Source organism: Hyaena hyaena, unplaced genomic scaffold (genome assembly GCF_003009895.1).
Source record: "Hyaena hyaena isolate Hyena2069 unplaced genomic scaffold, ASM300989v1 scaffold_11, whole genome shotgun sequence".
NCBI classification, from domain to species: Eukaryota; Metazoa; Chordata; class Mammalia; order Carnivora; family Hyaenidae; genus Hyaena; species Hyaena hyaena.
The window spans coordinates 2,149,760-2,162,353 of record NW_024080643.1 but is presented as its reverse complement, the minus strand read 5'-3'; the positions used below and the strand labels follow the sequence as shown (position 1 = coordinate 2,162,353).

The 12,594-nt window shown below is 36.1% G+C and overlaps 1 protein-coding gene across 5 annotated transcripts in view; it reads left to right on the top strand.

Moving 5' to 3' along the window:
• The window catches only part of PAN3 (poly(A) specific ribonuclease subunit PAN3), a 134,510-nt gene that overhangs the window by 25,959 nt on the left and 95,957 nt on the right, over positions 1 to 12,594 (top strand). The window lies entirely within an intron of this gene.

Below are 12,594 nucleotides of genomic sequence, written 5' to 3'. Positions count from 1 at the left end.
AAATTGTTTATGGTTGAATTGAGGTTTAAAATTTCTTTGTGTTAGAAGAACTCTTAGCGTAAGTGTATTGTATACTATACGTTGTGAATTGAAGGCATATGTAGACAATTTTTCTTTTGTCGTAGTAATTCGTAACGTCTGCTTACTGATGCAATTTTAGTGGAAGGAACTCAAATTTATGTGAATATAATTCTAAGTTGATCTAAGCAGGCTATCATGATTACTCAGAGACATTTCATAAAGGTATTAGAACAGATAGTTAGGCCATACGTACTACTGTTTCATAGCTAAATGATTTTCTAGAAATCTCAGTCGGGCCAATCTGTAGGCCAGGTATGCTGCTTTTTGCCTGGGGAGTATGAGAATTATTGGGGTCAGATCAGATCACTGTTTTTACTGTAAGCAGACTTACTATGTACTATATGGAAAATTTAAAAAGAATGGATTGATGTTTATACTGCTTCTCTCTAATCTAATTGAAAAGGCAATACATGAACCTACTTACAGCGTATTAATTAGTGCCAATTTAAGTATCTGATTGCAAAAAAGCAAAAAATTCTCTAGATGCAGAAATGTTTATGGAGAAAAGATGTTTTGAGTTGTGGTTTTTGAAGGTGAATATATGCAAAGACTCTTAATCAGAAGATACTGCTTGATTAGAAGTAAGAGTTAATTCAGTAAATTTTTAAATCCTCCTTGTCATGGACAAACTAAGAGACTATGACCAAGGGCCTCGCATCTGAAGGGACTGGCTGAAGTAAAATGTGGGTCATGGAAAGCAGTATTAAACAGGTTCATCGCCATTTGTGTGGGTTGCTGTATTGTTGCTCGGCATGTGAAAGACTTCCTGAAGAGCCGTGTACTGAGAATATGCACTGGGGCCCCGCTGCCCATGCCAGGGACCAGCGCTGGTCCCGGAAGTATGTGGTACCTGTCTGTAGGCACAGAAGTTAAAATCTTGAAAATAAGTTTTTAAAACTTTCTGCAATAATTTGATAATACTGCAACATCCAAGTACGTCCTCATTTTTCTAGTAATTCACTTTTACTTTATAAAAGTATACCGTCATGATACAGAGGAAATTACTAAAAAATGATCTTTCACAACTGATGTTTGAGAAGCACTGATATTTCTTCTATGTTAGATATATATATATGTGTTAGATATATTGTTGGCTCGGCGTGGTGGTGGAAGAAATCGAGTGTGGCTGTGTGGGACACACAGCCCCCCAAAAGAGTTAAGCCCCCCAAAACACTAGAGAAAGAGTTTTGTTGAAAATGGGAGTTGATGTATTCAAGATTAATATATGAGGAAACCTTAACAGCAAGATAGATGAAGCTGCAAAATGGCATACCAGGAAAAGGAGTCACTGTGAATCACAAGTGTGATGCAGGGAGCTGTACAGTTTTGGGTAAGAATCCTTTGGGAAGAAAATATCTTTATAATAGAGTTAAATGTTGAAATACAGATATGCAGAAATGAAGTGAATCAGTACTGTGACGTCTTGCTAGGTATTCTTGCTAAGCTGTGAGTTTTTATGCAGGGTGACCACTCATGATTGAGATCAGTCCTAAGCAGAGTGAGAAGCTTCAAAATTTATGTTTGGCATTATTGGCTTTCCCTTGTATATAGCTTTCTTAGCCTTTCTTTGCCCTCATGTTTTACTCATTAGAGTCCTTTTTGTGTTCACCACCCTTCTCCCCCATAGCCAAAAAGACTCTGGTGCCTGTCATTTATACTTCCTGTTTTAGTTGTACTTAAGGTGTTGTTTCGATCATTATGCAGCTTTACCTGGGCATTTTCATTTAATTTCTAGCAGTGGGAGAACAGATTTTTAAGGTTGTAATTAACAAGTTAAAGCCTTTGGGCTCAGGGGACAGAGATTTCTAATGTATCCTGTTGATTTCTTCTGTTCTTGGTTTTAAAGCTCTTTGTTCGGATGAGAGAAGTGGAATCAAAAGGGTTTGGCTTATCTGCTGGATGGTTTATTTGTGAGGATGTGTTATTTTTGAAGATGTGTAGATTTTGGACATCCAGTTCTGGATTATTCTGTTTGAGGGAGAAGTTCACTAGCAATACTTTCTCTGCTTTCATCCATGTTTTATCTCAGTTTGGAACCTCCTTCCCACTGTTTGGTACCTCAGGAGCATACACCTCCCTCTCTCACCCATGTTTATTACAGAATTTACTGGTGATCTGCATTGTATGTTTTCTGATTAATTTGACATTTAAATATTTTTTTGTAACATTTCTGTTCTAATGTCTTTAAAAGATGACTTTCATATCGTTTCTAATCTAGGGAACAAACTGGAGTAACAAGGAAACTAGAGAAACTCTATTTATAGTAGGGTTCTTTTATTGGAGAAAGCTAAAGTAAATTTGGAGAAATTAATAGGATTATAGCAGAGGCAGTTTGGAATGTAAATCCTTCCTTGATCCTTCTGAGGGTTAAGCTTATTTTGGAACATCAGATCAAGTATTGATCTCAGGAAAAATAAAAGATGAGAAAATGGAGAAATTGAAATTGAAATCTTAATGGAAATTGAAATCTAAAACTCTGCTGTAAAACCACAGTTTTTAAACTTTTTGTACATGTTCTCGAGAATTTTTTTACTTAGTATTTAGATTTTGCAGGTCAACCACATCAGTATCAATACTCATGAGTATTGTATGAGTAATGTTCCTATGGAAAATTGTGTTTAGAATTCCAAATTAAACAGAGCTGTTCTTTTACTGGCATAGACTAAACCTCCATTCATCTCCACTTGCCAAGCTGTGGGAATGTGTACTGTCCCAGCTTAAGCCAGATGTAGGTGAGGTTGTAGAGTTAGAGCTACGTATGGGTCCCTCTGGGAGCTGGTAGAGTTGTGGGAGTCCAGGTTCCTGTGGGTTAGGGAAGCACCCACGGCTCCTGCTGATAGCTTACTCAGAGCCTCTTGTTGAGTTTATATTTCTCTCAAAGAGCAAACAATCAGTAGTGATCACCAGTGGTATTGAATAATGTTTGAAGTTTTAGGGTTTGGAATTGGATGCCAGGCAGTCTGAATTGAATCTCCATTTCTTCACGGATTATGTTTGTGTCGTTACTTAGTTAAACCTGTTTCTCCATTTGCAAAATGAGAATAATAATGATACTTAGTGCCTGTTATGTGCAGTTAGTAGGAGGACTAAATGAAAAATAATTCTTGACCCAGAAGTGCCTGATAAGTGGTAGTTATTGTACTAATACATTGTTAACTATTGTTAAATAAATAAATAAATAAATATCTGTTACCGCTCCCTGTGGGTTAGGCTGTATTATAATTGCTCACTGGAATTCTGGTTCTCCTATAGCTGCGCTGAGGATGTCCATCTTTTCCTTCAGGTGTTCAGGACCCCTCCGCCTCCCCCCCCCACCACTTTTTTTGTGCCTCCTCCGCACACAGCTGTTAGCTTCTCAAATGTGCTCAAATTTGGTGAAAATGCGTCTGGGGATTTCTCATGATGTAGTAAGGGACGGATAGAAACTTGATTTTATTTATATTGATAATGATTTTCTGTATCTGTTCCAGGTAATGTGGTAAACTTAAATAATTCTTTCATAAGTGAATGCTTATATTTTATATCATTGAATCACCCCAACAGGTCTTTGAGAGAGATTTTTTTGCTCATTTTACAGAATTAGGAAATGGAAGTTTTGAGAGAAAAAGTAACCCAGAATAATATAGATAATATAAGTAATTACTTATATTTCAGAGAAAACCAGAAGTAAAAAATGGGGAGGTAGTGGAAAGAGGCTACTGGTATTATACAGAGGAAGAGACAAAACATTGACTGTATGCCCGTTTCTTTTTCCATTTACATGATTCTGTAAAAATTTCTATAAAACACAATTTTTAGGGCAAGAACACACAATTAAGCTTTTGATATTTGACACGTAACCTTTGCGTGTTGCACATGTTGCACATGTTTACATTCCTACTTATAGGTTTCCTACGGCTTTGAAAACACAGAGATGTAAAATATTTTATTTTTTTTGTTTGTAAAAAAAATTTTTGTAAAAAAAAATATTTATTTTATTTGTTCTAGTATAAGGCAAAACCCCCCTTCATTGTTTAAATTTGATTACTGGTGCTGTTGAACTTCTCATTTATGTTAATTGGTCATTGGTGTTTCTTTAATGTCCTTTGCTTATTTTTTCTGTTAGGCTATTCTTCTTAAATTCATTGTAAGCTAATGAACGTTAGAGATTTAAGCCTCTTCTATTGGATGTTTCAGTCTCTGCCATTTTGTTTTTGGTCTTGAATTCACGAGTAATTTATGCTATCACTTTTGCAATGTCACGCATACTCTGATTAAGTACATTTAAAAAGAACAAAATAAGCTCATTTTTGTTAAAATAACATGGTAACTCCCTATATGTCGAGTCAGTGATTTTTTAAGTTGAAGGGATTGTCGATGTTTTCTTGTAATTTTAACATATTGTCATTTTTAGTGCTAATGATCTGTAGTAATTAGTGTTCCCTTAGCAAATTGATATGTTCTTAATCTCTGTATTTTAATTGTTAGATTTAAATGTGACATTTTTAAAATTGTTTTTATCTCCAGTCTTAATTATTATTTTTTCTAAATGCTGTGCAAATAACATTAGGTTAAGACTTGTTTAGAAATATGATAGTTTTATAGAAGAGGACTCAGTTTTGAAAGAGTTAATTTTGCTTTCCTGCTAAATAAAGAGTACTCCAGGTTGACTTCCAGGATTGTGTGGAGATAAAGATATGCTTTCAAAAGAACAGATTAACTTTTGTTGTAACAAATTAGGAGTTCAGCCATGTACTACTTTCTGTACTTTAGTTTAATTGGTACTTTGTGGGCAGGGACCACTTGGGTTTTGTTGTTGAGTCAGGGAAGAATCTTCCAAATTTATGACCACAAGGAAATTTTGTTCTACCAGTTGGTTAAATGATCTTATGGCAGACTTTTTTGTTTTGGAATTTTTTTTTTTTTTTAAGAGGTGTGTGGTGGTTTGATGTTTGACACTTTATACCATATTTAAACATGAAACTGAAACAGCCTGCCTTTTATCCTTAGTGTATAATACTGTTGGCTGTAGTCATTATCTTGTTTTAGCTTTGAGCATTTTGAGTTAGTTCTTGCCTAATAATAATAGTTTGGTAAAACCATGGTGCTCTTGACTGTCTGGATTTAGGAACTAGTAGCTCATTCTGAGATTATGTGGTTGGCTTCTTTTTACTCTATTCTGGCCATTGTGTTCACAAAGTGGAGTAGTTGATCTTAACAGCTTGGCGTTACTGGTGGTTCATCTCTTTTCTGTGATCTAGGGGTCAGTACTGAATTAGTGAAGGTGAGTTTAGAATTCTCATCCACAAACATGCTAGCTGAAGTTTTAGCTAAATTGAACCCAAATTGTACAATTTCCCCAACTCTGTTTTTTTAAAATGTTTATTTATTTTTGAGAGAGAGAGAGAAAGAGAGAGAGAGAATGCTCCCACGCGTGGAAGGAGCAGACAGAGAGGGAGACACAGGATCTGAAGCAGGACCCAGGCTCTGAGCTGTCAGCACAAAGCCCAGCGTGGGGCTTGAACTCACAAACCATGAGGTCATGCCTGAGCCGAAGTCAGAAACTGAGCCACCCATGCGCCCCTGCCCAACTGTGTTTAATTCTCAAGATTTTTTCCCCTGCATTTTGAAAGTGGTGAGAGAGAGCTGCTTAATTTTATTATTTCTTTGAATGGAGCCTCTGTAGCTAGCTCTTGTTTCTCAATGATCATCCATGCCAGGTAGATTCAGAGATTGATCCATTTAGGAATTTGTATTTGGCTGTTTTAAGATGAGCTAGAATAATGTTAAGATTGAAATATGTTAAGTAATATGATAGAACATGGAACAGATTTCTTCAAATTGGAGGCAGAATATCATAGTTAAGAGTGCACACTCTGGAGTCTGCCCTTATGTTAGTTGTGGGGTTACACTTTTCTCATCGATGGAGTTGGCTTTATGGCTGTGCTGGTCTCACGGAGTTGTGAGTGTTAAATACATTAGCGGGTGTAAAGTGCTTGGCGGAGTGCCTTGCGCTTATCACCTGGTTGGTTGTTGTTCCAGGTCTTCTGTTGTTTGTGATTCTGTAATTTTAAAACGTGCTCATCTGTTTCTGAATGTGTGTGAGGTTACTTTTGAGTAACCACTGCCTTAGTTTAGGTTAAATTTACTAGTAAAGAGCAGTTACGAGATCTTCTGCTTCATTTCAAGATTGAAGCAAGGGTATGCGTATTCATAAAAAAAGGGACTAGGTATTTGGCATGATGGTTAGTTTTGATAAAGTACTGAAACACATTATAAAAGTTTTAAGATTATTACAGGAGATAGTTTCTTGTGGAAATAAATTCATGACTTAGAAAAAAAATGACTTTCCTCAGATTCACTTAAAATAACTTGGGCATGGTATTTTATTTCTCTACATTTTATATTCCATTCCATTCTAAACCAGAAGAATAAAAGAAACTGCAGGTTGGTGTTCTAGTTCTTTAGAAATTAAATGTAACCTTGCTTAGCAGAAGTATTCAGCTGATCTTGTTTTTGTTGGCATAGAACTTCATTATAATATGGAGGTTTTAAGAACAGACGTAATAAGTGCTTCCTGTAATGTATGCATATAATATTGGGGGACTGGTAGTGGAGCCTAAAAATATGTTTGTGTGTGTATGTAAATCCTGTTTTACTGTATTGGATATAATTAGATCAGTTTTTACTTAGCAGCATCCTCTGTTTTCATGCTATTATCCTGTACATTGATTCCACAAATTCAAAGGTCTTTTTCATTTATAGATGTTTTCTTAGCCCCTGAATCTTTAACAGTGGGTTTGGTTTTTAGTAGCCTCACTTGCCCATTGCATCCTACTCTTGTTTTTATTTGAACAATGAAAAGTTAAGGAACCTAGTATGTTTTCATGAATGGCCCACAGTTAATAATAATGAATTGCAGGACAAAATACAACGTAATCTTTGAAGCTGGCTTACTCTGTTTTTGATTTTTTAAGTCTTTTACCTATGGGGAAGATGATTGGAGCCCATGCTACAGTGATTTGTAGGTCTGGATTTACTATTCTAAACTAATTAGGTGTAGGAGACTTTAAAACCCACATTGTAAATTAGGTCGAGGTAGTTCCTTGTCTTGATGATTGTATGGACATTATTTAATTTATTTGATTTTAAAATTCAAATGGTTTTAATCAGTTTGGGGTCTGTTTTTTCCTAGTGAGTTTAGATTAACCACCAATCGTGAATGAAATTATAATCTTCTCTATTTACTTCTCATAATTACAAATATGCTAAAATATTAGGACACTTCATTAGGGAAGACTGCTGTGAGTTGGAAGAGGTTTTGTTTTTATTTTATTTTATTTAAAAATATTTTTTAATGTTTATTTTTGAGAGAGACAGTGTGAGTGGGGGAGAGGCAGGTAGAGACACACACAGAGAATTCAAATCAGACTCTATGCCCTGAGGTGTCAGCACAGAGCCTGACGCGGGGCTTGAACCCATGAACTGTGAGATCATGACCTGAGCTGAAGTCGGACACTTAACCGACTGAGCTTCCCAGGCACCCTGAAGAGGTTTTGTTTTTACAGTTTTATTTTTATTTATTTAAGTAATCTCTACACCTAACGTGGAGGTCGAACTCACGGCCCTGAGATCAAGAGGCACATGTTCTTGTGACTGAGCCAGCCAGGTGCCTCTAGAAGATGCTATAAAAGAAATGCATGTTTATTTTCAAATAAATATGTAGTCACTTCTGGACCAAGTATTTCTATTAGTGGACCTGAGACCTTTAGGAGTGGCAGGAGGGAGGTTGCTAAGTTATTATAGTAAAAGGTAATAAATTAATACATTTACTAAGCGTTATCTGAATGGAGATAATTCATATCTATACCTACCTATACACTACCATTTTCTAAGTTATGTGAAGATGTTGTGACTAATAAAATGCAAATCATTTAAAAGTGTCGTTCATAATACTTTAAATCCTCATTCATTGTTTTAAAAGTACAAATAGTGAATGTTTTTGATGTTTGAAAGGGTTTCTTAAAATCCAGGGTATTGGAAACTTTTTGTACTATGATATCAATGTAATGATTTCTATAGTTTATTACTAATTAGTTAATGATACATAACAATGTATGGCTAGTAATATGAGGCATTGTTCAAGCATTGCTGTTTTGCAGCTGTACCAGAAGAATTGTGCATGGAAAAATTGGTCTGTTACTTGGTGGCTTTAACTACATTTTTTATACATGCAGTGGTATTTATAGATTTTTCTTTGGCTAGAGTGTGAACGTTTTTAGGGGGAAGAGAATAGATCTTAGCTTTGTATTTCTAGGAAGAAGAGCAAAGAGCCTTATGCTTAAATGTTGAGTGAATGAATGAATAAAAGCGGTGTGTGTGTCTAGGCTTTTGAACTCAAAGAGTCCTAAAAATTAGCTTTTATTATTCTTTATTTTGACGTGGAGACTTAGCTCGTTTGTAAGGAGCAAAGGAGGGTTTCCTTTAGTCTTAAACCATTGGAAAGGGCTTTTATGGACTAGGTCATGAAATTTTGAAGAGCCGTAATTTAAAAAATTCTGTGGAAGATATGAATAATGGTCTTGAAGGCCCAAAGTGTGTAGGTTCCAATTCTGTTGAACTCTGTATTTCCAGGAGTAGCCTCCATTTCTGTCTGGACCATTAGTTGTCTTTTTATCTAGGTCTTTTCTGTAATATTCTCTAGAACTTTACTACTCAAAGTGTGCTCACCAGACCAGCAGACTAGTAGTCGTGGGAGCGTTAGAAATGCAGAGTCTTGGGGCGCCTGGGTGGCTTAGTCGGTTAAGCGTCCGACTTTCGCTTAGGTCATGATCTTGCGGTTCGTGGGTTCGGGCCCTGCATCGGGCTCTGTGCTGACTGCCAGCTCAGAGCCTGGAGCCTGTTTCAGTCTGTGACTCCCTCTCTCTCTGACCCTCCCCTGCTCACGCTGTCTCTCTCTCTCTCTCCTAGAAATAAATAAAACATTAAAAAAAAAAAATGCAGAGTCTTGGGCTTCACTCTAGGTCTACTGAAGCAGAATTTTTATTTTAATAACACTTCCAGAAGATTCATAGGTTCATTACAGGTTGAATACAAAATGATCCTTGAATACTTTTGTTCAAGCCTAATGTGTTTTTTTAAATGCCTAATAAAATGGGTAAAACTATTTTCATCTACTCTTACTGTACTGTTTGTTTGGATTTTGTGAGGAATGATAAAAAGCATTCACTCTTGTAGTGAATCTTGAGATTTAAAGTAAAAATTGTATAACTCTAGAGAGAGGGAGACAGGTAGGAACAGTTTCAGGATATTTTCCCACAGGAACAGAAAGAGATTGGGAATTTTGATGTACAATGTGGACTTAACTCAGAGGTAGGCCAGAAAAGCTGGTTATTTACTGATTAAGACAGGACACTTAAAAAATACTTCCATTCCATAAATAGAATTCCCTGGAGGGGCAAGGCTATCAAGAATGGAAGATTAGCAATGGACTTAACTGTTTTTGACTATCAACAATCTCAAGAGTGGTCTAGGAAAGGGAAAAGGGCTTTTGCTTGCTCTGGAGGGGAGGGGCTTGGATCTTCCAGAACTCAGAATTTTAGGGGAATAACTTTAGGGATTAATAAACATTTCCCATAAAATTTTGTTTGCCCCCTTTATTTCCTTCTGTTTGACTTCTCCAGTTTCCATAGTCCCCACTTTCAGTGAGTCACCAATAGTTGTTTTTAACCTAGCATGTCTCTCCCCAGCCAGGCCTAGCTCCATAGTCATTGCAGTTCCCTTGAGTTCACATCCTTCATCTAGACCAGTGGTTCTCACATGGGGGCAGTTTTGTCTCCCTGCTCCCAGGGCGCATTGAAGATCTTTTTGGTTGTGTCACATCTGGGACCGTGGGGCTACTGGCTTCCAGAGGTCAGAGGCCAGGAATGCTGCCAGAACATGACTCAGTGCCCAGGACTGCCTCCACAACAAGACAGTTGCCCAATGTCTGTGATGCCGAGGCTGAGAAACCCTAACCTGGATTACTGCCAGAGTCCACTGGTCGTCTGTCTGTTGCCAGTTTAGTTTTCATTCAGAAGCTTTCAAGAGTTCACCCCTTTGTCCATGGAATGAAGTCTAAAGTCCTTGGCATGGGATATAGAACAATTTTTTTTATTGCTCTGCAGCCTCATCGTTTGCTCTTCAAGGTTAGCCCTCTACTCTAATGGTGGACTGAGTACTTGTGGTTTTCCTTTAATATCACACTGCTTATATGCTTCTGCATACACATTTTTCTAGCCTACAGTACATCTCTCTCCCTCCCTCCCTCCCTGTTTCCATCAAGGCACACTTAACTCCTTCAGAACTGCTTAGGCATTTGGCTTCTCTGTGAACCCTTTGTCTCTGCCCTATTGGTACCTTAATTATATATGCATTTATTATATCACAGTGAGGATGTTGTGTTTGCATGACTTTGTTACCTACTACATTATATCCTCTTTGAGGGAAAGGTTTGTGTTTTATTCATCATTGTATTCCAAGTATTTAGAACAGTTCCTGATACAAAAAAATCTCTTAGATGTTTAGTTGAAAATATGTTTTCTTCAAGGGATCAATAATAGTCAAGATAATTTGGGAATTAGCTTACAGATGAGAGTTTACTATAATTTATGTCCTATAAATTAGTTGAGACTTCTACCCTCGTGGTGTCTGTTGCTGCCATCCCTTTGCAGGTGTCATTTTGTCTTCTGTTGCTTCTAATGATCATTTAAATGGTATTGATACCTTAGGTCTTTTCATTCAGTAGCACATAGAAGGTTTTACTTTTGAATTAGATTTTAATCTCTGGCTGTTTATTGGGGAAACTTAAATCTATAATGGCACACATTTGGGGAAGAGTCTATTCAAGAGTAGGGGTGTTAGGCTAATTACAGGTCTTTGAGGGTTGGGGTAGGGATAGAAGTGGTGAATTCCTCTTTGGAAAAACAAGAAACAAAATGAGAGCTGTTGGGAAGGGAGAATGCTACATTGGATTTATGTAAATGCTTTTTTTTCTGTGTTGCTTAGTGCACTGGTATAAGAAAATAAATTGCTGATTGTAATAACCAACTCAAAAGCAAGTCTGAATTTGAAATTATACAAGGCACCTGGAATTCAGTTGCCTTGTATAAATCCTATCTGGCAGGTTGTGTTTTGTTTAAGTAAGTATTCTTTGATGTGTTGAACTTTTCTGATAATTAGGATAATCTTTAGTCCAGATGTTTTCTAAAATACAAATTTAAAATTAGTGAAAGCTTCATTAAGGTGATAGTATTTTTGCTGTGTATCAGAGTTGTGAGCGATGTTACTGGAAATAATTTCCTTTAAAATTCTTTCATTTATAATATTGTTCTGATGAGTACATTATTATTCTCATCCACAGAAGTTGCTCATGATGTAGACATAGAGGGTAATTGAATTGGCGTGAGATTGCATAGAGGTGGAAATATTTTAGCCTCATGAAGCACTTATCCACTGCTATTAATTATTGGTTTGGTGGGTAGTTTAGTTGCCTTTCTTATGCAAGTTTAATTTTTTTCCCCTTAAATCAAAGACTATTAGCAAAGGCCCATTTCTGTAGTTAGAATCTAATTTGCATTGAATAATTTCCATAGGCATTATTTGTAAGGTTGTTTTGAAATTTAGAAATCAAGTGTTTTCTTCAAATGGGTTGTCTCTGCTAGCCACATTTATATTTTATGTATTTATCTGGCTGTGACACTTTTTCTGAAGACAATTAATTTTAACCATTTGCTTCAGCAGACTTATGACAGAACAGTGAGTAAACTTAGATTTTGTTTTTTCAGGTCTTAAGTTAGTTACCTTCCCAAGAATGTACCAGCATTCCTTAAAGGGAAAAATTATATATACAAAAAGTATATAGTAATTTAGTGCAAATTTGTTATAAATATGAGTGGTAAGATGGTAAAAACTATCATTAACTTTCATGTATAAAAAAAGCCCTGCCAATTACTATTAAGATTGTTTACTAACTTTATTACAGTGTTTGCCAATGAATTTATGCTTTTATTGGACAAGCTGTTCAATATCAGTCTGTTCACATTACTGGTATTTATAAGACCCATGAAATGTGTGTATTTTTAAAAAATTTTTGAGATTACTTCATTGAGTATCTTAAGTTGAATGCCCACTTCAGACATAACGACTTGTACTTTAATGTGCATAGAATTTTAAAAATTAAAAAAAAACTCAAATCTATTTCTTAGGAATTAGCTGCTGCTTTTAAGTGGGAGTAGTTCCTCAGTTAGAAATAAGGTAGCAAAATGGGGAGCAGAAAAAGAATTTGGAGAATATTTTTGCTTGTATTTTGTGCCCTTGAAGCATTTCTTCGTATTGCAGTGAGAATAGGTAAGTGCCAGTGGAAAAAATTTTGCAGAGCATGTAACTTTGCTGGTAATTTCTATATGTTAAAGTTTTACAAGGTGGGATTATAATGTATATCTCTTAACACATTTGTTGCTTTATATCACATTGTCGTTCAGCCTGTTAGGACCG